Source organism: Oncorhynchus gorbuscha, linkage group LG23 (assembly GCF_021184085.1).
Source record: "Oncorhynchus gorbuscha isolate QuinsamMale2020 ecotype Even-year linkage group LG23, OgorEven_v1.0, whole genome shotgun sequence".
Lineage (NCBI taxonomy): Eukaryota > Metazoa > Chordata > Actinopteri > Salmoniformes > Salmonidae > Oncorhynchus > Oncorhynchus gorbuscha.
In genome coordinates, this window is record NC_060195.1 from 62,615,976 (window position 1) to 62,639,828 (window position 23,853).

General features: G+C 41.4%; 28 non-coding genes across 28 annotated transcripts; all 28 read left to right on the forward strand.

The window, feature by feature from the left end:
- Positions 1–283: 283 nt before the first annotated feature.
- Positions 284–366, forward strand: trnal-cag. Its single transcript has one exon. It is a non-coding gene; the product is annotated as a tRNA-Leu (tRNA).
- Positions 367–907: 541 nt separating this feature from the next.
- Positions 908–990, forward strand: trnal-cag. The gene has a single exon. It is a non-coding gene; the product is annotated as a tRNA-Leu (tRNA).
- A 747-nt stretch (positions 991–1,737) lies between these two features.
- On the forward strand, positions 1,738–1,820 carry trnal-cag. The gene has a single exon. It is a non-coding gene; the product is annotated as a tRNA-Leu (tRNA).
- Positions 1,821–2,643: 823 nt separating this feature from the next.
- trnal-cag lies at positions 2,644–2,726 on the forward strand. The gene has a single exon. It is a non-coding gene; the product is annotated as a tRNA-Leu (tRNA).
- Positions 2,727–3,322: 596 nt separating this feature from the next.
- Positions 3,323–3,405, forward strand: trnal-cag. The gene has a single exon. It is a non-coding gene; the product is annotated as a tRNA-Leu (tRNA).
- Positions 3,406–5,019: 1,614 nt separating this feature from the next.
- trnal-cag lies at positions 5,020–5,102 on the forward strand. Its single transcript has one exon. It is a non-coding gene; the product is annotated as a tRNA-Leu (tRNA).
- A 746-nt stretch (positions 5,103–5,848) lies between these two features.
- Positions 5,849–5,931, forward strand: trnal-cag. The gene has a single exon. It is a non-coding gene; the product is annotated as a tRNA-Leu (tRNA).
- Positions 5,932–6,889: 958 nt separating this feature from the next.
- trnal-cag lies at positions 6,890–6,972 on the forward strand. Its single transcript has one exon. It is a non-coding gene; the product is annotated as a tRNA-Leu (tRNA).
- A 745-nt stretch (positions 6,973–7,717) lies between these two features.
- Positions 7,718–7,800, forward strand: trnal-cag. The gene has a single exon. It is a non-coding gene; the product is annotated as a tRNA-Leu (tRNA).
- Positions 7,801–8,470: 670 nt separating this feature from the next.
- trnal-cag lies at positions 8,471–8,553 on the forward strand. Its single transcript has one exon. It is a non-coding gene; the product is annotated as a tRNA-Leu (tRNA).
- A 746-nt stretch (positions 8,554–9,299) lies between these two features.
- Positions 9,300–9,382, forward strand: trnal-cag. The gene has a single exon. It is a non-coding gene; the product is annotated as a tRNA-Leu (tRNA).
- A 744-nt stretch (positions 9,383–10,126) lies between these two features.
- Positions 10,127–10,209, forward strand: trnal-cag. The gene has a single exon. It is a non-coding gene; the product is annotated as a tRNA-Leu (tRNA).
- Positions 10,210–10,955: 746 nt separating this feature from the next.
- Positions 10,956–11,038, forward strand: trnal-cag. Its single transcript has one exon. It is a non-coding gene; the product is annotated as a tRNA-Leu (tRNA).
- Positions 11,039–11,785: 747 nt separating this feature from the next.
- trnal-cag lies at positions 11,786–11,868 on the forward strand. Its single transcript has one exon. It is a non-coding gene; the product is annotated as a tRNA-Leu (tRNA).
- A 748-nt stretch (positions 11,869–12,616) lies between these two features.
- On the forward strand, positions 12,617–12,699 carry trnal-cag. Its single transcript has one exon. It is a non-coding gene; the product is annotated as a tRNA-Leu (tRNA).
- A 744-nt stretch (positions 12,700–13,443) lies between these two features.
- Positions 13,444–13,526, forward strand: trnal-cag. The gene has a single exon. It is a non-coding gene; the product is annotated as a tRNA-Leu (tRNA).
- A 746-nt stretch (positions 13,527–14,272) lies between these two features.
- On the forward strand, positions 14,273–14,355 carry trnal-cag. The gene has a single exon. It is a non-coding gene; the product is annotated as a tRNA-Leu (tRNA).
- Positions 14,356–15,100: 745 nt separating this feature from the next.
- Positions 15,101–15,183, forward strand: trnal-cag. Its single transcript has one exon. It is a non-coding gene; the product is annotated as a tRNA-Leu (tRNA).
- A 613-nt stretch (positions 15,184–15,796) lies between these two features.
- On the forward strand, positions 15,797–15,879 carry trnal-cag. Its single transcript has one exon. It is a non-coding gene; the product is annotated as a tRNA-Leu (tRNA).
- Positions 15,880–16,624: 745 nt separating this feature from the next.
- trnal-cag lies at positions 16,625–16,708 on the forward strand. Its single transcript has one exon. It is a non-coding gene; the product is annotated as a tRNA-Leu (tRNA).
- Positions 16,709–17,454: 746 nt separating this feature from the next.
- trnal-cag lies at positions 17,455–17,537 on the forward strand. Its single transcript has one exon. It is a non-coding gene; the product is annotated as a tRNA-Leu (tRNA).
- Positions 17,538–18,283: 746 nt separating this feature from the next.
- On the forward strand, positions 18,284–18,365 carry trnal-cag. Its single transcript has one exon. It is a non-coding gene; the product is annotated as a tRNA-Leu (tRNA).
- Positions 18,366–19,111: 746 nt separating this feature from the next.
- Positions 19,112–19,194, forward strand: trnal-cag. The gene has a single exon. It is a non-coding gene; the product is annotated as a tRNA-Leu (tRNA).
- Positions 19,195–19,939: 745 nt separating this feature from the next.
- On the forward strand, positions 19,940–20,022 carry trnal-cag. The gene has a single exon. It is a non-coding gene; the product is annotated as a tRNA-Leu (tRNA).
- A 746-nt stretch (positions 20,023–20,768) lies between these two features.
- Positions 20,769–20,851, forward strand: trnal-cag. Its single transcript has one exon. It is a non-coding gene; the product is annotated as a tRNA-Leu (tRNA).
- A 745-nt stretch (positions 20,852–21,596) lies between these two features.
- trnal-cag lies at positions 21,597–21,679 on the forward strand. Its single transcript has one exon. It is a non-coding gene; the product is annotated as a tRNA-Leu (tRNA).
- Positions 21,680–22,423: 744 nt separating this feature from the next.
- trnal-cag lies at positions 22,424–22,506 on the forward strand. The gene has a single exon. It is a non-coding gene; the product is annotated as a tRNA-Leu (tRNA).
- A 746-nt stretch (positions 22,507–23,252) lies between these two features.
- Positions 23,253–23,335, forward strand: trnal-cag. Its single transcript has one exon. It is a non-coding gene; the product is annotated as a tRNA-Leu (tRNA).
- The last annotated feature ends 518 nt before the right edge of the window (positions 23,336–23,853 follow it).

Genomic DNA, 23,853 nt, shown 5'->3' on the forward strand with positions numbered 1-23,853 from the left:
GAGCTTACTAATTGTTTATAAGAGTAGTTCCATTGTTCCTTTAGCGAATCCTAGTGGTGAGATGGTGTATATGCATCCTGGGCTGACGAAACCAGGATAAATGATTAACTTCTCTTTCTTTGGAGCTGGCTGAGTGAGAGGAAACTATTAGTAGCCTAGCCTATGTCAATTTCAACTTTTACCCGATACACTGTAAATGATCTAATTTGAAAAATATATGTCCGATTACAAGATCACTTAAAGATGAATGAATGAGAACGGACATGTAAAAAATTGTATGCAAGTCAGGATGGCCGAGCGGTCTAAGGCGCTGCGTTCAGGTCGCAGTCTCCCCTGGAGGCGTGGGTTCGAATCCCACTTCTGACATATTTTTAACACCTGCATGTCATACTGCTTTGCAATAACCAGTTGACAAATAAATGGCTTAAGATAAAGGAAGTTACATCCAGTTAACATGAGCAGTGAATAACTATCGTATTTTTAACATTCTGCAAAAACAGCTTTTAACAGTCAGGATCTAAGGCGCTGCGTTCAGGTCATTTGCTAAGACTCCCCCCATTTTGACATGTGGACGTGTTGTCACTCTCACCCTGATGGTTGCTGATACTTCCAGGCACTTTTCCGGTCTTATCTGAGGTATTTTATCATTTATATCAGAATGGCCATATTCTGAGGCCACTTTAACGCTCAATCAATGACGATTTAGTAGGCTTTTCCCATTGATGGACATATTGAAGATAAATCAATGACAGGAGTTTTTAATTGATAAAAACCAATGACTATTTGATGTTGAAAGTGCAAGTCAGTATTGTGCATTTACTGGTCCTTGTCGTGATCTCAGGAGGTCGAACCTTTATCTACTTTTAGCCAGTACGCTTTATCCCGACACCAAATCTAGCTTTTACCAGTCAGGATGGCCGAGCGGTCTAAGGCGCTGCGTTCAGTTCGCAGTCTCCCCTGGAGGCGTGGGTTCGAATCCCACTTCTGACATATTTTTAACACCTGCATGTCATACTGCTTTGCAATAACCAGTTGACAAATAAATGGCTTAAGATAAAGGAAGTTACATCCAGTTAACATGAGCAGTGAATAACTATCGTATTTTTAACATTCTGCAAAAACAGCTTTTAACAGTCAGGATCTAAGGCGCTGCGTTCAGGTCGCAGTGTCAGTCAGGTGTGTGTTCGAATCCCACTTCTGACATATTTTTAACAGCTAGTTGACTGGAGGTTGAAAGAGAATTGCACGAATTTCACAGGCGGGCCACAAACAGGCAAATAACAAAAGCGTGAGACCCCTTGTTAAACCCCCCCCCAAATAAAAAATAAAAATATAAAACACGATTGCGTTAAAAAGAACCATTAAGCCATTTGCTAAGACTCCCCCCATTTTGACATGTGGACGTGTTGTCACTCTCACCCTGATGGTTGCTGATACTTCCAGGCACTTTTCCGGTCTTATCTGAGGTATTTTATCATTTATATCAGAATGGCCATATTCTGAGGCCACTTTAACGCTCAATCAATGACGATTTAGTAGGCTTTTCCCATTGATGGACATATTGAAGATAAATCGATGACAGGAGTTTTTAATTGATAAAAACCAATGACTATTTGATGTTGAAAGTGCAAGTCAGTATTGTGCATTTACTGGTCCTTGTCGTGATCTCAGGAGGTCGAACCTTTATCTACTTTTAGCCAGTACGCTTTATCCCGACACCAAATCTAGCTTTTACCAGTCAGGATGGCCGAGCGGTCTAAGGCGCTGCGTTCAGGTCGCAGTCTCCCCTGGAGGCGTGGGTTCGAATCCCACTTCTGACATATTTTTAACACCTGCATGTCATACTGCTTTGCAATAACCAGTTGACAAATAAATGGCTTAAGATAAAGGAAGTTACATCCAGTTAACATGAGGCGTGGGTTCGAATCCCACTTCTGACACTGCTTTGCAATAACCAGTTGACAAATAAATGGCTTAAGATGATCCAGTTAAGCAGTGAATAATCGTATTTTTAACATTCTGCAAAAACAGCTTTTAACAGTCAGGATCTAAGGCGCTGCGTTCAGGTCGCAGTCTCCCCTGGAGGTGTGTGTTCGAATCCCACTTCTGACATATTTTTAACAGCTAGTTGACTGGAGGTTGAAAGAGAATTGCACGAATTTCACAGGCGGGCCACAAACAGGCAAATAACAAAAGCGTGAGACCCCTTGTTAAACCCCCCAAATAAAAAATAAAAATATAAAACACGATTGCGTTAAAAAGAACCATTAAGCCATTTGCTAAGACTCCCCCCATTTTGACATGTGGACGTGTTGTCACTCTCACCCTGATGGTTGCTGATACTTCCAGGCACTTTTCCGGTCTTATCTGAGGTATTTTATCATTTATATCAGAATGGCCATATTCTGAGGCCACTTTAACGCTCAATCAATGACGATTTAGTAGGCTTTTCCCATTGATGGACATATTGAAGATAAATCAATGACAGGAGTTTTTAATTGATAAAAACCAATGACTATTTGATGTTGAAAGTGCAAGTCAGTATTGTGCATTTACTGGTCCTTGTCGTGATCTCAGGAGGTCGAACCTTTATCTACTTTTAGCCAGTACGCTTTATCCCGACACCAAATCTAGCTTTTACCAGTCAGGATGGCCGAGCGGTCTAAGGCGCTGCGTTCAGGTCGCAGTCTCCCCTGGAGGCGTGGGTTCGAATCCCACTTCTGACATATTTTTAACACCTGCATGTCATACTGCTTTGCAATAACCAGTTGACAAATAAATGGCTTAAGATAAAGGAAGTTACATCCAGTTAACATGAGCAGTGAATAACTATCGTATTTTTAACATTCTGCAAAAACAGCTTTTAACAGTCAGGATCTAAGGCGCTGCGTTCAGGTCGCAGTCTCCCCTGGAGGTGTGTGTTCGAATCCCACTTCTGACATATTTTTAACAGCTAGTTGACTGGAGGTTGAAAGAGAATTGCACGAATTTCACAGGCGGGCCACAAACAGGCAAATAACAAAAGCGTGAGACCCCTTGTTAAACCCCCCCCCAAATAAAAAATAAAAATATAAAACACGATTGCGTTAAAAAGAACCATTAAGCCATTTGCTAAGACTCCCCCCATTTTGACATGTGGACGTGTTGTCACTCTCACCCTGATGGTTGAGTTTTTAATTGATAAAAACCAATGACTATTTGATGTTGAAAGTGCAAGTCAGTATTGTGCATTTACTGGTCCTTGTCGTGATCTCAGGAGGTCGAACCTTTATCTACTTTTAGCCAGTACGCTTTATCCCGACACCAAATCCAACTTTTACCAGTCAGGATGGCCGAGCGGTCTAAGGCGCTGCGTTCAGGTCGCAGTCTCCCCTGGAGGCGTGGGTTCGAATCCCACTTCTGACATATTTTTAACACCTGCATGTCATACTGCTTTGCAATAACCAGTTGACAAATAAATGGCTTAAGATAAAGGAAATTACATCCAGTTAACATGAGCAGTGAATAACTATCGTATTTTTAACATTCTGCAAAAACAGCTTTTAACAGTCAGGATCTAAGGCGCTGCATTCAGGTCGCAGTCTCCCCTGGAGGTGTGGGTTCGAATCCCACTTCTGACATATTTTTAACAGCTAGTTGACTGTAGGTTGCAAAACCAGTTGACAAATAAATTTAAGGCGGGAAAACAGGCAGTTAACATGAGCGTGAAGACCCCTTTTTAAATTCCCCAAAACAGCTTTTAAAAATATAAAACACGATTGCGTTAAAAGAACCATTAAGCCATTTGCTAAGACTCCCCCATTTTGACATGTGGACGTGTTGTCACTCTCACCCTGATGGTTGCTGATATTTCCAGGCACTTTTCCGGTCTTAACTGAGGTATTTTATCATTTATATCAGAATGGCCATATTACTGAGGCCACTTTAACGTGATCTCAGGAGGTCGAACCTTTATCTACTTCAATCAATGACGATTTAGTAGGCTTTTCCCATTGATGGACATATTGAAGATAAATCAATGACAGGAGTTTTTAATTGATAAAAACCAATGACTATTTGATTTGAAAGTGCAAGTCATACTGCTTTGCATTTACCAGTTGACAAATAAATCTTAAGATAAAGGAAATTAACCAGTTAACTTTTAGCAGTGAATAACTATCGTATTTATAACATTCTGCAAAATCTGCTTTTACCAGTCAGGATCAGGGTCTAAGGCGCTGCATTCAGGTCGCAGTCTCCCCTGGAGGCGTGGGTTCGAATCCCTACTTCTGACATATTTTTAACACCTGCATGTCATACTGCTTTGCAATAACCAGTTGACAAATAAATGGCTTAAGATAAAGGAAGTTACATCCAGTTAACATGAGCAGTGAATAACTATCGTATTTTTAACATTCTGCAAAAACAGCTTTTAACAGTCAGGATCTAAGGCGCTGCGTTCAGGTCGCAGTCTCCCCTGGAGGTGTGTGTTCGAATCCACTTCTGACATATTTTTAACAGCTAGTTGACTGGAGGTTGAAAGAGAATTGCACTAATTTCACAGGCGGGCCACAAACAGGCAAATAACAAAAGCGTGAGACCCCTTGTTAAACCCCCCAAATAAAAAATAAAAATATAAAACACGATTGCGTTAAAAAGAACCATTAAGCCATTTGCTAAGACTCCCCCCATTTTGACATGTGGACGTGTTGTCACTCTCACCCTGATGGTTGCTGATACTTCCAGGCACTTTTCCGGTCTTATCTGAGGTATTTTATCATTTATATCAGAATGGTCATATTCTGAGGCCACTTTAACCCTCAATCAATGACGATTTAGTAGGCTTTTCCCATTGATGGACATATTGAAGATAAATCAATGACAGGAGTTTTTAATTGATAAAAACCAATGACTATTTGATGTTGAAAGAGCAAGTCAGTATTGTGCATTTACTGGTCCTTGTCGTGATCTCTGGAGGTCGAACCTTTATCTACTTTTAGCCAGTACGCTTTATCCCGACACCAAATCCAGCTTTTAACAGTCAGGATGGCCGAGCGGTCTAAGGCGCTGCGTTCAGGTCGCAGTCTCCCCTGGAGGCGTGGGTTTGAATCCCACTTCTGACATGTTTTTAACACCTGCATGTCATACTGCTTTGCAATAACCAGTTGACAAATAAATGGCTTAAGATAAAGGAAATTACATCCAGTTAACATGAGCAGTGAATAACTATCGTATTTTTAACATTCTGCAAAAACAGCTTTTAACAGTCAGGATCTAAGGCGCTGCGTTCAGGTCGCAGTCTCCCCTGGAGGTGTGTGTTCGAATCCCACTTCTGACATATTTTTAACAGCTAGTTGACTGTAGGTTGAAAGAGAATTGCACGAATTTCACAGGCGGGCCACAAACAGGCAAATAACAAAAGCGTGAGACCCCTTGTTAAACCCCCCAAATAAAAAATAAAAATATAAAACACGATTGCGTTAAAAAGAACCATTAAGCCATTTGCTAAGACTCCCCCCATTTTGACATGTGGACGTGTTGTCACTCTCACCCTGATGGTTGCTGATACTTCCAGGCACTTTTCCGGTCTTATCTGAGGTATTTTATCATTTATATCAGAATGGCCATATTCTGAGGCCACTTTAACGCTCAATCAATGACGATTTAGTAGGCTTTTCCCATTGATGGACATATTGAAGATAAATCAATGACAGGAGTTTTTAATTGATAAAAACCAATGACTATTTGATGTTGAAAGTGCAAGTCAGTATTGTGCATTTACTGGTCCTTGTCGTGATCTCAGGAGGTCGAACCTTTATCTACTTTTAGCCAGTACGCTTTATCCCGACACCAAATCCAGCTTTTACCAGTCAGGATGGCCGAGCGGTCTAAGGCGCTGCGTTCAGGTCGCAGTCTCCCCTGGAGGCGTGGGTTCGAATCCCACTTCTGACATATTTTTAACACCTGCATGTCATACTGCTTTGCAATAACCAGTTGACAAATAAATGGCTTAAGATAAAGGAAGTTACATCCAGTTAACATGAGCAGTGAATAACTATCGTATTTTTAACATTCTGCAAAAACAGCTTTTAACAGTCAGGATCTAAGGCGCTGCGTTCAGGTCGCAGTCTCCCTGGAGAATCCCACTTCTGACATATTTTTAACACCTGCATGTCATACTGCTTTGCAATAACCAGTTGACAAATAAATGGCTTAAGATAAAGGAAATTACATCCAGTTAACATGAGCAGTGAATAACTATCGTATTTTTAACATTCTGCAAAAACAGCTTTTAACAGTCAGGATCTAAGGCGCTTGCGTTCAGGTCGCAGTCTCCCCTGGAGGTGTGTGTTGAATCCCACTTCTGACATATTTTTAACAGCTAGTTGACTGTAGGTTGAAAGAGAATTGCACGAATTTCACAGGTGGGCGACAAACAGGCAAATAACAAAAGCGTGAGACCCCTTGTTAAACCCCCCCCCCCCCAAAAAATACAAAAATAAAAATAAAACACGATTGCGTTAAAAAGAACCATTAAGCCATTTGCTAAGACTCCCCCCATTTTGACATGTGGACGTGTTGTCACTCTCACCCTGATGGTTGCTGATACTTCCAGGCACTTTTCCGGTCTTATCTGAGGTATTTTATCATTTATATCAGAATGGCCATATTCTGAGGCCACTTTAACGCTCAATCAATGACGATTTAGTAGGCTTTTCCCATTGATGGACATATTGAAGATAAATCAATGACAGGAGTTTTTAATTGATAAAAACCAATGACTATTTGATGTTGAAAGTGCAAGTCAGTATTGTGCATTTACTGGTCCTTGTCGTGATCTCTGGAGGTCGAACCTTTATCTACTTTTAGCCAGTACGCTTTATCCCGACACCAAATCCAGCTTTTACCAGTCAGGATGGCCGAGCGGTCTAAGGCGCTGCGTTCAGGTCGCAGTCTCCCCTGGAGGCGTGGGTTCGAATCCCACTTCTGACATATTTTTAACACCTGCATGTCATACTGCTTTGCAATAACCAGTTGACAAATAAATGGCTTAAGATAAAGGAAGTTACATCCAGTTAACATGAGCAGTGAATAACTATCGTATTTTTAACATTCTGCAAAAACAGCTTTTAACAGTCAGGATCTAAGGCGCTGCGTTCAGGTCGCAGTCTCCCCTGGAGGTGTGTGTTCGAATCCCACTTCTGACATATTTTTAACAGCTAGTTGACTGGAGGTTGAAAGAGAATTGCACGAATTTCACAGGCGGGCCACAAACAGGCAAATAACAAAAGCGTGAGACCCCTTGTTAAACCCCCCAAATAAAAAATAAAAATATAAAACACGATTGCGTTAAAAAGAACCATTAAGCCATTTGCTAAGACTCCCCCCATTTTGACATGTGGACGTGTTGTCACTCTCACCCTGATGGTTGCTGATACTTCCAGGCACTTTTCCGGTCTTATCTGAGGTATTTTATCATTTATATCAGAATGGCCATATTCTGAGGCCACTTTAACGCTCAATCAATGACGATTTAGTAGGCTTTTCCCATTGATGGACATATTGAAGATAAATCAATGACAGGAGTTTTTAATTGATAAAAACCAATGACTATTTGATGTTGAAAGTGCAAGTCAGTATTGTGCATTTACTGGTCCTTGTCGTGATCTCAGGAGGTCGAACCTTTATCTACTTTTAGCCAGTATTTTTATCCCGACACCAAATCTAGCTTTTACCAGTCAGGATGGCCGAGCGGTCTAAGGCGCTGCGTTCAGGTCGCAGTCTCCCCTGGAGGCGTGGGTTCGAATCCCACTTCTGACATATTTTTAACACCTGCATGTCATACTGCTTTGCAATAACCAGTTGACAAATAAATGGCTTAAGATAAAGGAAGTTACATCCAGTTAACATGAGCAGTGAATAACTATCGTATTTTTAACATTCTGCAAAAACAGCTTTTAACAGTCAGGATCTAAGGCGCTGCGTTCAGGTCGCAGTCTCCCCTGGAGGTGTGTGTTCGAATCCCACTTCTGACATATTTTTAACAGCTAGTTGACTGGAGGTTGAAAGAGAATTGCACTAATTTCACAGGCGGGCCACAAACAGGCAAATAACAAAAGCGTGAGACCCCTTGTTAAACCCCCCCAAATAAAAAATAAAAATATAAAACACGATTGCGTTAAAAAGAACCATTAAGCCATTTGCTAAGACTCCCCCATTTTGACATGTTTTGTCACTCTCACCCTGATGTGGACGGTCTTATCTGTTGGTCATATTCTCTTTAACCCTCAATCAATGACGATTTAGTAGGCTTTTCCCTGATGGTTGAGATAAATCAATTTTTAATTGATAAAAACCAATGACTATTTGATGTTGAAAGTGCAAGTCAGTATTGTGCATTTACTGGTCCTTGTCGTGATCTCAGGAGGTCGAACCTTTATCTACTTTTAGCCAGTACGCTTTATCCCGACACCAAATCCAGCTTTTAACAGTCAGGATGGCCGAGCGGTCTAAGGTGCTGCGTTCAGGTCGCAGTCTCCCCTGGAGGCGTGGGTTTGAATCCCACTTCTGACATATTTTTAACACCTGCATGTCATACTGCTTTGCAATAACCAGTTGACAAATAAATGGCTTAAGATAAAGGAAGTTACATCCAGTTAACATGAGCAGTGAATAACTATCGTATTTTTAACATTCTGCAAAAACAGCTTTTAACAGTCAGGATCTAAGGCGCTGCGTTCAGGTCGCAGTCTCCCCTGGAGGTGTGTGTTCGAATCCCACTTCTGACATATTTTTAACAGCTAGTTGACTGGAGGTTGAAAGAGAATTGCACGAATTTCACAGGCGGGCCACAAACAGGCAAATAACAAAAGCGTGAGACCCCTTGTTAAACCCCCCAAATAAAAAATAAAAATATAAAACACGATTGCGTTAAAAAGAACCATTAAGCCATTTGCTAAGACTCCCCCCATTTTGACATGTGGACGTGTTGTCACTCTCACCCTGATGGTTGCTGATACTTCCAGGCACTTTTCCGGTCTTATCTGAGGTATTTTATCATTTATATCAGAATGGCCATATTCTGAGGCCACTTTAACGCTCAATCAATGACGATTTAGTAGGCTTTTCCCATTGATGGACATATTGAAGATAAATCAATGACAGGAGTTTTTAATTGATAAAAACCAATGACTATTTGATGTTGAAAGTGCAAGTCAGTATTGTGCATTTACTGGTCCTTGTCGTGATCTCTGGAGGTCGAACCTTTATCTACTTTTAGCCAGTACGCTTTATCCCGACACCAAATCCAGCTTTTACCAGTCAGGATGGCCGAGCGGTCTAAGGCGCTGCGTTCAGGTCGCAGTCTCCCCTGGAGGCGTGGGTTCGAATCCCACTTCTGACATGTTTTTAACACCTGCATGTCATACTGCTTTGCAATAACCAGTTGACAAATAAATGGCTTAAGATAAAGGAAATTACATCCAGTTAACATGAGCAGTGAATAACTATCGTATTTTTAACATTCTGCAAAAACAGCTTTTAACAGTCAGGATCTAAGGCGCTGCGTTCAGGTCGCAGTCTCCCCTGGAGGTGTGTGTTCGAATCCCACTTCTGACATATTTTTAACAGCTAGTTGACTGTAGGTTGAAAGAGAATTGCACGAATTTCACAGGCGGGCCACAAACAGGCAAATAACAAAAGCGTGAGACCCCTTGTTAAACCCCCCAAATAAAAAATAAAAATATAAAACACGATTGCGTTAAAAGAACCATTAAGCCATTTGCTAAGACTCCCCCATTTTGACATGTGGACGTGTTGTCACTCTCACCCTGATGGTTGCTGATACTTCCAGGCACTTTTCCGGTCTTATCTGAGGTATTTTATCATTTATATCAGAATGGCCATATTCTGAGGCCACTTTAACGCTCAATCAATGACGATTTAGTAGGCTTTTCCCATTGATGGACATATTGAAGATAAATCAATGACAGGAGTTTTTAATTGATAAAAACCAATGACTATTTGATGTTGAAAGTGCAAGTCAGTATTGTGCATTTACTGGTCCTTGTCGTGATCTCAGGAGGTCGAACCTTTATCTACTTTTAGCCAGTACGCTTTATCCCGACACCAAATCTAGCTTTTACCAGTCAGGATGGCCGAGCGGTCTAAGGCGCTGCGTTCAGGTCGCAGTCTCCCCTGGAGGCGTGGGTTCGAATCCCACTTCTGACATATTTTTAACACCTGCATGTCATACTGCTTTGCAATAACCAGTTGACAAATAAATGGCTTAAGATAAAGGAAGTTACATCCAGTTAACATGAGCAGTGAATAACTATCGTATTTTTAACATTCTGCAAAAACAGCTTTTAACAGTCAGGATCTAAGGCGCTGCGTTCAGGTCGCAGTCTCCCCTGGAGGTGTGTGTTCGAATCCCACTTCTGACATATTTTTAACAGCTAGTTGACTGGAGGTTGAAAGAGAATTGCACGAATTTCACAGGCGGGCCACAAACAGGCAAATAACAAAAGCGTGAGACCCCTTGTTAAACCCCCCAAATAAAAAATAAAAATATAAAACACGATTGCGTTAAAAAGAACCATTAAGCCATTTGCTAAGACTCCCCCCATTTTGACATGTGGACGTGTTGTCACTCTCACCCTGATGGTTGCTGATACTTCCAGGCACTTTTCCGGTCTTATCTGAGGTATTTTATCATTTATATCAGAATGGCCATATTCTGAGGCCACTTTAACGCTCAATCAATGACGATTTAGTAGGCTTTTCCCATTGATGGACATATTGAAGATAAATCAATGACAGGAGTTTTTAATTGATAAAAACCAATGACTATTTGATGTTGAAAGTGCAAGTCAGTATTGTGCATTTACTGGTCCTTGTCGTGATCTCAGGAGGTCGAACCTTTATCTACTTTTAGCCAGTACGCTTTATCCCGACACCAAATCTAGCTTTTACCAGTCAGGATGGCCGAGCGGTCTAAGGCGCTGCGTTCAGGTCGCAGTCTCCCCTGGAGGCGTGGGTTCGAATCCCACTTCTGACATATTTTTAACACCTGCATGTCATACTGCTTTGCAATAACCAGTTGACAAATAAATGGCTTAAGATAAAGGAAGTTACATCCAGTTAACATGAGCAGTGAATAACTATCGTATTTTTAACATTCTGCAAAAACAGCTTTTAACAGTCAGGATCTAAGGCGCTGCGTTCAGGTCGCAGTCTCCCCTGGAGGTGTGTGTTCGAATCCCACTTCTGACATATTTTTAACAGCTAGTTGACTGGAGGTTGAAAGAGAATTGCACGAATTTCACAGGCGGGCCACAAACAGGCAAATAACAAAAGCGTGAGACCCCTTGTTAAACCCCCCCAAATAAAAAATAAAAATATAAAACACGATTGCGTTAAAAAGAACCATTAAGCCATTTGCTAAGACTCCCCCCATTTTGACATGTGGACGTGTTGTCACTCTCACCCTGATGGTTGCTGATACTTCCAGGCACTTTTCCGGTCTTATCTGAGGTATTTTATCATTTATATCAGAATGGCCATATTCTGAGGCCACTTTAACGCTCAATCAATGACGATTTAGTAGGCTTTTCCCATTGATGGACATATTGAAGATAAATCAATGACAGGAGTTTTTAATTGATAAAAACCAATGACTATTTGATGTTGAAAGTGCAAGTCAGTATTGTGCATTTACTGGTCCTTGTCGTGATCTCAGGAGGTCGAACCTTTATCTACTTTTAGCCAGTACGCTTTATCCCGACACCAAATCTAGCTTTTACCAGTCAGGATGGCCGAGCGGTCTAAGGCGCTGCGTTCAGGTCGCAGTCTCCCCTGGAGGCGTGGGTTTGAATCCCACTTCTGACATGTTTTTAACACCTGCATGTCATACTGCTTTGCAATAACCAGTTGACAAATAAATGGCTTAAGATAAAGGAAATTACATCCAGTTAACATGAGCAGTGAATAACTATCGTATTTTTAACATTCTGCAAAAACAGCTTTTAACAGTCAGGATCTAAGGCGCTGCGTTCAGGTCGCAGTCTCCCCTGGAGGTGTGGGTTCGAATCCCACTTCTGACATATTTTTAACAGCTAGTTGACTGGAGGTTGAAAGAGAATTGCACGAATTTCACAGGCGGGCCACAAACAGGCAAATAACAAAAGCGTGAGACCCCTTGTTAAACCCCCCCCCAAATAAAAAATAAAAATATAAAACACGATTGCGTTAAAAAGAACCATTAAGCCATTTGCTAAGACTCCCCCATTTTGACATGTGGACGTGTTGACTCTCTCACCCTGATGGTTGCTGATACTTCCAGGCACTTTTCCGGTCTTATCTGAGGTATTTTATCATTTATATCAGAATGGCCATATTCTGAGGCCACTTTAACGCTCAATCAATGACGATTTAGTAGGCTTTTCCCATTGATGGACATATTGAAGATAAATCGATGACAGGAGTTTTTAATTGATAAAAACCAATGACTATTTGATGTTGAAAGTGCAAGTCAGTATTGTGCATTTACTGGTCCTTGTCGTGATCTCAGGAGGTCGAACCTTTATCTACTTTTAGCCAGTACGCTTTATCCCGACACCAAATCTAGCTTTTATCAGTCAGGATGGCCGAGCGGTCTAAGGCGCTGCGTTCAGGTCGCAGTCTCCCCTGGAGGCGTGGGTTCGAATCCCACTTCTGACATATTTTTAACACCTGCATGTCATACTGCTTTGCAATAACCAGTTGACAAATAAATGGCTTAAGATAAAGGAAGTTACATCCAGTTAACATGAGCAGTGAATAACTATCGTATTTTTAACATTCTGCAAAAACAGCTTTTAACAGTCAGGATCTAAGGCGCTGCGTTCAGGTCGCAGTCTCCCCTGGAGGTGTGTGTTCGAATCCCACTTCTGACATATTTTTAACAGCTAGTTGACTGGAGGTTGAAAGAGAATTGCACGAATTTCACAGGCGGGCCACAAACAGGCAAATAACAAAAGCGTGAGACCCCTTGTTAAACCCCCCAAATAAAAAATAAAAATATAAAACACGATTGCGTTAAAAAGAACCATTAAGCCATTTGCTAAGACTCCCCCATTTTGACATGTGGACGTGTTGTCACTCTCACCCTGATGGTTGCTGATACTTCCAGGCACTTTTCGGTCTTATCTGAGGTATTTTATCATTTATATCAGAATGGCCATATTCTGAGGCCACTTTAACGCTCAATCAATGACGATTTAGTAGGCTTTTCCCATTGATGGACATATTGAAGATAAATCAATGACAGGAGTTTTTAATTGATAAAAACCAATGACTATTTGATGTTGAAAGTGCAAGTCAGTATTGTGCATTTACTGGTCCTTGTCGTGATCTCAGGAGGTCGAACCTTTATCTACTTTTAGCCAGTACGCTTTATCCCGACACCAAATCCAGCTTTTACCAGTCAGGATGGCCGAGCGGTCTAAGGCGCTGCGTTCAGGTCGCAGTCTCCCCTGGAGGCGTGGGTTCGAATCCCACTTCTGACATATTTTTAACACCTGCATGTCATACTGCTTTGCAATAACCAGTTGACAAATAAATGGCTTAAGATAAAGGAAGTTACATCCAGTTAACATGAGCAGTGAATAACTATCGTATTTTTAACATTCTGCAAAAACAGCTTTTAACAGTCAGGATCTAAGGCGCTGCGTTCAGGTCGCAGTCTCCCCTGGAGGTGTGTGTTCGAATCCCACTTCTGACATATTTTTAACAGCTAGTTGACTGGAGGTTGAAAGAGAATTGCACGAATTTCACAGGCGGGCCACAAACAGGCAAATAACAAAAGCGTGAGACCCCTTGTTAAACCCCCCAAATAAAAAATAAAAATATAAAACACGATTGCGTTAAAAAGAACCATTAAGCCATTTGCTAAGACTCCCCCCATTTTGACATGTGGACGTGTTGTCACTCTCACCCTGATGGTTGCTGATACTTCCAGGCACTTTTCCGGTCTTATCTGAGGTATTTTATCATTTATATCAGAATGGCCATATTCTGAGGCCACTTTAACGCTCAATCAATGACGATTTAGTAGGCTTTTCCCATTGATGGACATATTGAAGATAAATCAATGACAGGAGTTTTTAATTGATAAAAACCAATGACTATTTGATGTTGAAAGTGCAAGTCAGTATTGTGCATTTACTGGTCCTTGTCGTGATCTCAGGAGGTCGAACCTTTATCTACTTTTAGCCAGTACGCTTTATCCCGACACCAAATCTAGCTTTTACCAGTCAGGATGGCCGAGCGGTCTAAGGCGCTGCGTTCAGGTCGCAGTCTCCCCTGGAGGCGTGGGTTCGAATCCCACTTCTGACATATTTTTAACACCTGCATGTCATACTGCTTTGCAATAACCAGTTGACAAATAAATGGCTTAAGATAAAGGAAGTTACATCCAGTTAACATGAGCAGTGAATAACTATCGTATTTTTAACATTCTGCAAAAACAGCTTTTAACAGTCAGGATCTAAGGCGCTGCGTTCAGGTCGCAGTCTCCCCTGGAGGTGTGTGTTCGAATCCCACTTCTGACATATTTTTAACAGCTAGTTGACTGGAGGTTGAAAGAGAATTGCACGAATTTCACAGGCGGGCCACAAACAGGCAAATAACAAAAGCGTGAGACCCTTGTTAAACCCCCCAAATAAAAAATAAAAATATAAAACACGATTGCGTTAAAAAGAACCATTAAGCCATTTGCTAAGACTCCCCCCATTTTGACATGTGGACGTGTTGTCACTCTCACCCTGATGGTTGCTGATACTTCCAGGCACTTTTCCGGTCTTATCTGAGGTATTTTATCATTTATATCAGAATGGCCATATTCTGAGGCCACTTTAACGCTCAATCAATGACGATTTAGTAGGCTTTTCCCATTGATGGACATATTGAAGATAAATCGATGACAGGAGTTTTTAATTGATAAAAACCAATGACTATTTGATGTTGAAAGTGCAAGTCAGTATTGTGCATTTACTGGTCCTTGTCGTGATCTCAGGAGGTCGAACCTTTATCTACTTTTAGCCAGTACGCTTTATCCCGACACCAAATCTAGCTTTTATCAGTCAGGATGGCCGAGCGGTCTAAGGCGCTGCGTTCAGGTTGCAGTCTCCCCTGGAGGTGTGGGTTCGAATCCCACTTCTGACATATTTTTAACACCTGCATGTCATACTGCTTTGCAATAACCAGTTGACAAATAAATGGCTTAAGATAAAGGAAGTTACATCCAGTTAACATGAGCAGTGAATAACTATCGTATTTTTAACATTCTGCAAAAACAGCTTTTAACAGTCAGGATCTAAGGCGCTGCGTTCAGGTCGCAGTCTCCCCTGGAGGTGTGTGTTCGAATCCCACTTCTGACATATTTTTAACAGCTAGTTGACTGGAGGTTGAAAGAGAATTGCACGAATTTCACAGGCGGGCCACAAACAGGCAAATAACAAAAGCGTGAGACCCCTTGTTAAACCCCCCCCCAAATAAAAAATAAAAATATAAAACACGATTGCGTTAAAAAGAACCATTAAGCCATTTGCTAAGACTCCCCCATTTTGACATGTGGACGTGTTGTCACTCTCACCCTGATGGTTGAGTATTTTTTTTAATTGATAAAAACCAATTTAGACTTTTATTTGATGTTGAAAGTGCAAGACTATTTGATGTATTGTGCATTTACTGGTCCTTGTCGTGATCTCAGGAGGTCGAACCTTTATCTACTTTTAGCCAGTACGCTTTATCCCGACACCAAATCCAACTTTTACCAGTCAGGATGGCCGAGCGGTCTAAGGCGCTGCGTTCAGGTCGCAGTCTCCCCTGGAGGCGTGGGTTCAAATCCCACTTCTGACATATTTTTAACACCTGCATGTCATACTGCTTTGCAATAACCAGTTGACAAATAAATGGCTTAAGATAAAGGAAGTTACATCCAGTTAACATGAGCAGTGAATAACTATTGTATTTTTAACATTCTGCAAAAACAGCTTTTAACAGTCAGGATCTAAGGCGCTGCGTTCAGGTCGCAGTCTCCCCTGGAGATGTGTGTTCGAATCCCACTTCTGACATATTTTTAACAGCTAGTTGACTGGAGGTTGAAAGAGAATTGCACGAATTTCACAGGCGGGCCACAAACAGGCAAATAACAAAAGCGTGAGACCCCTTGTTAAACCCCCCCAAATAAAAATAAAATATAAAACACGATTGCGTTAAAAAGAACCATTAAGCCATTTGCTAAGACTCCCCCCATTTTGACATGTGGACGTGTTGTCACTCTCACCCTGATGGTTGCTGATACTTCCAGGCACTTTTCCGGTCTTATCTGAGGTATTTTATCATTTATATCAGAATGGCCATATTCTGAGGCCACTTTAACGCTCAATCAATGACGATTTAGTAGGCTTTTCCCATTGATGGACATATTGAAGATAAATCAATGACAGGAGTTTTTAATTGATAAAAACCAATGACTATTTGATGTTGAAAGTGCAAGTCAGTATTGTGCATTTACTGGTCCTTGTCGTGATCTCTGGAGGTCGAACCTTTATCTACTTTTAGCCAGTACGCTTTATCCCGACACCAAATCCAGCTTTTACCAGTCAGGATGGCCGAGCGGTCTAAGGCGCTGCGTTCAGGTCGCAAGTCTCCCCTGGAGGCGTGGGTTCGAATCCCACTTCTGACATATTTTTAACACCTGCATGTCATACTGCTTTGCAATAACCAGTTGACAAATAAATGGCTTAAGATAAAGGAAATTACATCCAGTTAACATGAGCAGTGAATAACTATCGTATTTTTAACATTCTGCAAAAACAGCTTTTAACAGTCAGGATCTAAGGCGCTGCGTTCAGGTCGCAGTCTCCCCTGGAGGTGTGTGTTCGAATCCCACTTCTGACATATTTTTAACAGCTAGTTGACTGGAGGTTGAAAGAGAATTGCACGAATTTCACAGGCGGGCCACAAACAGGCAAATAACAAAAGCGTGAGACCCCTTGTTAAACCCCCCAAATAAAAAATAAAAATATAAAACACGATTGCGTTAAAAAGAACCATTAAGCCATTTGCTAAGACTCCCCCCATTTTGACATGTGGACGTGTTGTCACTCTCACCCTGATGGTTGCTGATACTTCCAGGCACTTTTCCGGTCTTATCTGAGGTATTTTATCATTTATATCAGAATGGCCATATTCTGAGGCCACTTTAACGCTCAATCAATGACGATTTAGTAGGCTTTTCCCATTGATGGACATATTGAAGATAAATCAATGACAGGAGTTTTTAATTGATAAAAACCAATGACTATTTGATGTTGAAAGTGCAAGTCAGTATTGTGCATTTACTGGTCCTTGTCGTGATCTCTGGAGGTCGAACCTTTATCTACTTTTAGCCAGTACGCTTTATCCCGACACCAAATCCAGCTTTTACCAGTCAGGATGGCCGAGCGGTCTAAGGCGCTGCGTTCAGGTCGCAGTCTCCCCTGGAGGCGTGGGTTCGAATCCCACTTCTGACATGTTTTTAACACCTGCATGTCATACTGCTTTGCAATAACCAGTTGACAAATAAATGGCTTAAGATAAAGGAAATTACATCCAGTTAACATGAGCAGTGAATAACTATCGTATTTTTAACATTCTGCAAAAACAGCTTTTAACAGTCAGGATCTAAGGCGCTGCGTTCAGGTCGCAGTCTCCCCTGGAGGTGTGGGTTCGAATCCCACTTCTGACATATTTTTAACAGCTAGTTGACTGTAGGTTGAAAGAGAATTGCACGAATTTCACAGGCGGGCCACAAACAGGCAAATAACAAAAGCGTGAGACCCCTTGTTAAACCCCCCAAATAAAAAATAAAAATATAAAACACGATTGCGTTAAAAAGAACCATTAAGCCATTTGCTAAGACTCCCCCCATTTTGACATGTGGACGTGTTGTCACTCTCACCCTGATGGTTGCTGATACTTCCAGGCACTTTTCCGGTCTTATCTGAGGTATTTTATCATTTATATCAGAATGGCCATATTCTGAGGCCACTTTAACGCTCAATCAATGACGATTTAGTAGGCTTTTCCCATTGATGGACATATTGAAGATAAATCAATGACAGGAGTTTTTAATTGATAAAAACCAATGACTATTTGATGTTGAAAGTGCAAGTCAGTATTGTGCATTTACTGGTCCTTGTCGTGATCTCTGGAGGTCGAACCTTTATCTACTTTTAGCCAGTACGCTTTATCCCGACACCAAATCCAGCTTTTACCAGTCAGGATGGCCGAGCGGTCTAAGGCGCTGCGTTCAGGTCGCAGTCTCCCTGGAGGCGTGGGTTCGAATCCCACTTCTGACATGTTTTTAACACCTGCATGTCATACTGCTTTGCAATAACCAGTTGACAAATAAATGGCTTAAGATAAAGGAAATTACATCCAGTTAACATGAGCAGTGAATAACTATCGTATTTTTAACATTCTGCAAAAACAGCTTTTAACAGTCAGGATCTAAGGCGCTGCGTTCAGGTCGCAGTCTCCCCTGGAGGTGTGTGTTCGAATCCCACTTCTGACATATTTTTAACAGCTAGTTGACTGTAGGTTGAAAGAGAATTGCACGAATTTCACAGGCGGGCCACAAACAGGCAAATAACAAAAGCGTGAGACCCCTTGTTAAACCCCCCAAATAAAAAATAAAAATATAAAACACGATTGCGTTAAAAAGAACCATTAAGCCATTTGCTAAGACTCCCCCCATTTTGACATGTGGACGTGTTGTCACTCTCACCCTGATGGTTGCTGATACTTCCAGGCACTTTTCCGGTCTTATCTGAGGTATTTTATCATTTATATCAGAATGGCCATATTCTGAGGCCACTTTAACGCTCAATCAATGACGATTTAGTAGGCTTTTCCCATTGATGGACATATTGAAGATAAATCAATGACAGGAGTTTTTAATTGATAAAAACCAATGACTATTTGATGTTGAAAGTGCAAGTCAGTATTGTGCATTTACTGGTCCTTGTCGTGATCTCAGGAGGTCGAACCTTTATCTACTTTTAGCCAGTACGCTTTATCCCGACACCAAATCTAGCTTTTACCAGTCAGGATGGCCGAGCGGTCTAAGGCGCTGCGTTCAGGTCGCAGTCTCCCCTGGAGGCGTGGGTTCGAATCCCACTTCTGACATATTTTTAACACCTGCATGTCATACTGCTTTGCAATAACCAGTTGACAAATAAATGGCTTAAGATAAAGGAAGTTACATCCAGTTAACATGAGCAGTGAATAACTATCGTATTTTTAACATTCTGCAAAAACAGCTTTTAACAGTCAGGATCTAAGGCGCTGCGTTCAGGTCGCAGTCTCCCCTGGAGGTGTGTGTTCGAATCCCACTTCTGACATATTTTTAACAGCTAGTTGACTGGAGGTTGAAAGAGAATTGCACGAATTTCACAGGCGGGCCACAAACAGGCAAATAACAAAAGCGTGAGACCCCTTGTTAAACCCCCCAAATAAAAAATAAAAATATAAAACACGATTGCGTTAAAAAGAACCATTAAGCCATTTGCTAAGACTCCCCCCATTTTGACATGTGGACGTGTTGTCACTCTCACCCTGATGGTTGCTGATACTTCCAGGCACTTTTCCGGTCTTATCTGAGGTATTTTATCATTTATATCAGAATGGCCATATTCTGAGGCCACTTTAACGCTCAATCAATGACGATTTAGTAGGCTTTTCCCATTGATGGACATATTGAAGATAAATCGATGACAGGAGTTTTAATTGATAAAAACCAATGACTATTTGATGTTGAAAGTGCAAGTCAGTATTGTGCATTTACTGGTCCTTGTCGTGATCTCAGGAGGTCGAACCTTTATCTACTTTTAGCCAGTACGCTTTATCCCGACACCAAATCTAGCTTTTACCAGTCAGGATGGCCGAGCGGTCTAAGGCGCTGCGTTCAGGTCGCAGTCTCCCCTGGAGGCGTGGGTTCAAATCCCACTTCTGACATATTTTTAACACCTGCATGTCATACTGCTTTGCAATAACCAGTTGACAAATAAATGGCTTAAGATAAAGGAAGTTACATCCAGTTAACATGAGCAGTGAATAACTATCGTATTTTTAACATTCTGCAAAAACAGCTTTTAACAGTCAGGATCTAAGGCGCTGCGTTCAGGTCGCAGTCTCCCCTGGAGGTGTGTGTTCGAATCCCACTTCTGACATATTTTTAACAGCTAGTTGACTGGAGGTTGAAAGAGAATTGCACGAATTTCACAGGCGGGCCACAAACAGGCAAATAACAAAAGCGTGAGACCCCTTGTTAAACCCCCCAAATAAAAAAATAAAATATAAAACACGATTGCGTTAAAAAGAACCATTAAGCCATTTGCTAAGACTCCCCCCATTTTGACATGTGGACGTGTTGTCACTCTCACCCTGATGGTTGCTGATACTTCCAGGCACTTTTCCGGTCTTATCTGAGGTATTTTATCATTTATATCAGAATGGCCATATTCTGAGGCCACTTTAACGCTCAATCAATGACGATTTAGTAGGCTTTTCCCATTGATGGACATATTGAAGATAAATCAATGACAGGAGTTTTTAATTGATAAAAACCAATGACTATTTGATGTTGAAAGTGCAAGTCAGTATTGTGCATTTACTGGTCCTTGTCGTGATCTCAGGAGGTCGAACCTTTATCTACTTTTAGCCAGTACGCTTTATCCCGACACCAAATCCAGCTTTTACCAGTCAGGATGGCCGAGCGGTCTAAGGCGCTGCGTTCAGGTCGCAGTCTCCCCTGGAGGCGTGGGTTCGAATCCCACTTCTGACATGTTTTTAACACCTGCATGTCATACTGCTTTGCAATAACCAGTTGACAAATAAATGGCTTAAGATAAAGGAAATTACATCCAGTTAACATGAGCAGTGAATAACTATCGTATTTTTAACATTCTGCAAAAACAGCTTTTAACAGTCAGGATCTAAGGCGCTGCGTTCAGGTCGCAGTCTCCCTGGAGGTGTGTGTTCGAATCCCACTTCTGACATATTTTTAACAGCTAGTTGACTGGAGGTTGAAAGAGAATTGCACGAATTTCACAGGCGGGCCACAAACAGGCAAATAACAAAAGCGTGAGACCCCTTGTTAAACCCCCCAAATAAAAAATAAAAATATAAAACACGATTGCGTTAAAAAGAACCATTAAGCCATTTGCTAAGACTCCCCCCATTTTGACATGTGGACGTGTTGTCACTCTCACCCTGATGGTTGCTGATACTTCCAGGCACTTTTCCGGTCTTATCTGAGGTATTTTATCATTTATATCAGAATGGCCATATTCTGAGGCCACTTTAACGCTCAATCAATGACGATTTAGTAGGCTTTTCCCATTGATGGACATATTGAAGATAAATCAATGACAGGAGTTTTTAATTGATAAAAACCAATGACTATTTGATGTTGAAAGTGCAAGTCAGTATTGTGCATTTACTGGTCCTTGTCGTGATCTCAGGAGGTCGAACCTTTATCTACTTTTAGCCAGTACGCTTTATCCCGACACCAAATCCAACTTTTACCAGTCAGGATGGCCGAGCGGTCTAAGGCGCTGCGTTCAGGTCGCAGTCTCCCCTGGAGGCGTGGGTTCGAATCCCACTTCTGACATTTTTAACACCTGCATGTCATACTGCTTTGCAATAACCAGTTGACAAATAAATGGCTTAAGATAAAGGAAGTTACATCCAGTTAACATGAGCAGTGAATAACTATCGTATTTTTAACATTCTGCAAAAACAGCTTTTAACAGTCAGGATCTAAGGCGCTGCGTTCAGGTCGCAGTCTCCCCTGGAGGTGTGTGTTCGAATCCCACTTCTGACATATTTTTAACAGCTAGTTGACTGTAGGTTGAAAGAGAATTGCACGAATTTCACAGGCGGGCCACAAACAGGCAAATAACAAAAGCGTGAGACCCCTTGTTAAACCCCCCAAATAAAAAATAAAAATATAAAACACGATTGCGTTAAAAAGAACCATTAAGCCATTTGCTAAGACTCCCCCCATTTTGACATGTGGACGTGTTGTCACTCTCACCCTGATGGTTGCTGATACTTCCAGGCACTTTTCCGGTCTTATCTGAGGTATTTTATCATTTATATCAGAATGGCCATATTCTGAGGCCACTTTAACGCTCAATCAATGACGATTTAGTAGGCTTTTCCCATTGATGGACATATTGAAGATAAATCAATGACAGGAGTTTTTAATTGATAAAAACCAATGACTATTTGATGTTGAAAGTGCAAGTCAGTATTGTGCATTTACTGGTCCTTGTCGTGATCTCAGGAGGTCGAACCTTTATCTACTTTTAGCCAGTACGCTTTATCCCGACACCAAATCTAGCTTTTACCAGTCAGGATGGCCGAGCGGTCTAAGGCGCTGCGTTCAGGTCGCAGTCTCCCCTGGAGGCGTGGGTTCGAATCCCACTTCTGACATATTTTTAACACCTGCATGTCATACTGCTTTGCAATAACCAGTTGACAAATAAATGGCTTAAGATAAAGGAAGTTACATCCAGTTAACATGAGCAGTGAATAACTATCGTATTTTTAACATTCTGCAAAAACAGCTTTTAACAGTCAGGATCTAAGGCGCTGCGTTCAGGTCGCAGTCTCCCTGGAGGTGTGTGTTCGAATCCCACTTCTGACATATTTTTAACAGCTAGTTGACTGGAGGTTGAAAGAGAATTGCACGAATTTCACAGGCGGGCCACAAACAGGCAAATAACAAAAGCGTGAGACCCCTTGTTAAACCCCCCCAAATAAAAAATAAAAATATAAAACACGATTGCGTTAAAAAGAACCATTAAGCCATTTGCTAAGACTCCCCCCATTTTGACATGTGGACGTGTTGTCACTCTCACCCTGATGGTTGCTGATACTTCCAGGCACTTTTCCGGTCTTATCTGAGGTATTTTATCATTTATATCAGAATGGCCATATTCTGAGGCCACTTTAACGCTCAATCAATGACGATTTAGTAGGCTTTTCCCATTGATGGACATATTGAAGATAAATCAATGACAGGAGTTTTTAATTGATAAAAACCAATGACTATTTGATGTTGAAAGTGCAAGTCAGTATTGTGCATTTACTGGTCCTTGTCGTGATCTCAGGAGGTCGAACCTTTATCTACTTTTAGCCAGTACGCTTTATCCCGACACCAAATCCAGCTTTTACCAGTCAGGATGGCCGAGCGGTCTAAGGCGCTGCGTTCAGGTCGCAGTCTCCCCTGGAGGCGTGGGTTCGAATCCCACTTCTGACATATTTTTAACACCTGCATGTCATACTGCTTTGCAATAACCAGTTGACAAATAAATGGCTTAAGATAAAGGAAGTTACATCCAGTTAACATGAGCAGTGAATAACTATCGTATTTTTAACATTCTGCAAAAACAGCTTTTAACAGTCAGGATCTAAGGCGCTGCGTTCAGGTCGCAGTCTCCCCTGGAGGTGTGTGTTCGAATCCCACTTCTGACATATTTTTAACAGCTAGTTGACTGGAGGTTGAAAGAGAATTGCACGAATTTCACAGGCGGGCCACAAACAGGCAAATAACAAAAGCGTGAGACCCCTTGTTAAACCCCCCAAATAAAAAATAAAAATATAAAACACGATTGCGTTAAAAAGAACCATTAAGCCATTTGCTAAGACTCCCCCCATTTTGACATGTGGACGTGTTGTCACTCTCACCCTGATGGTTGCTGATACTTCCAGGCACTTTTCCGGTCTTATCTGAGGTATTTTATCATTTATATCAGAATGGCCATATTCTGAGGCCAC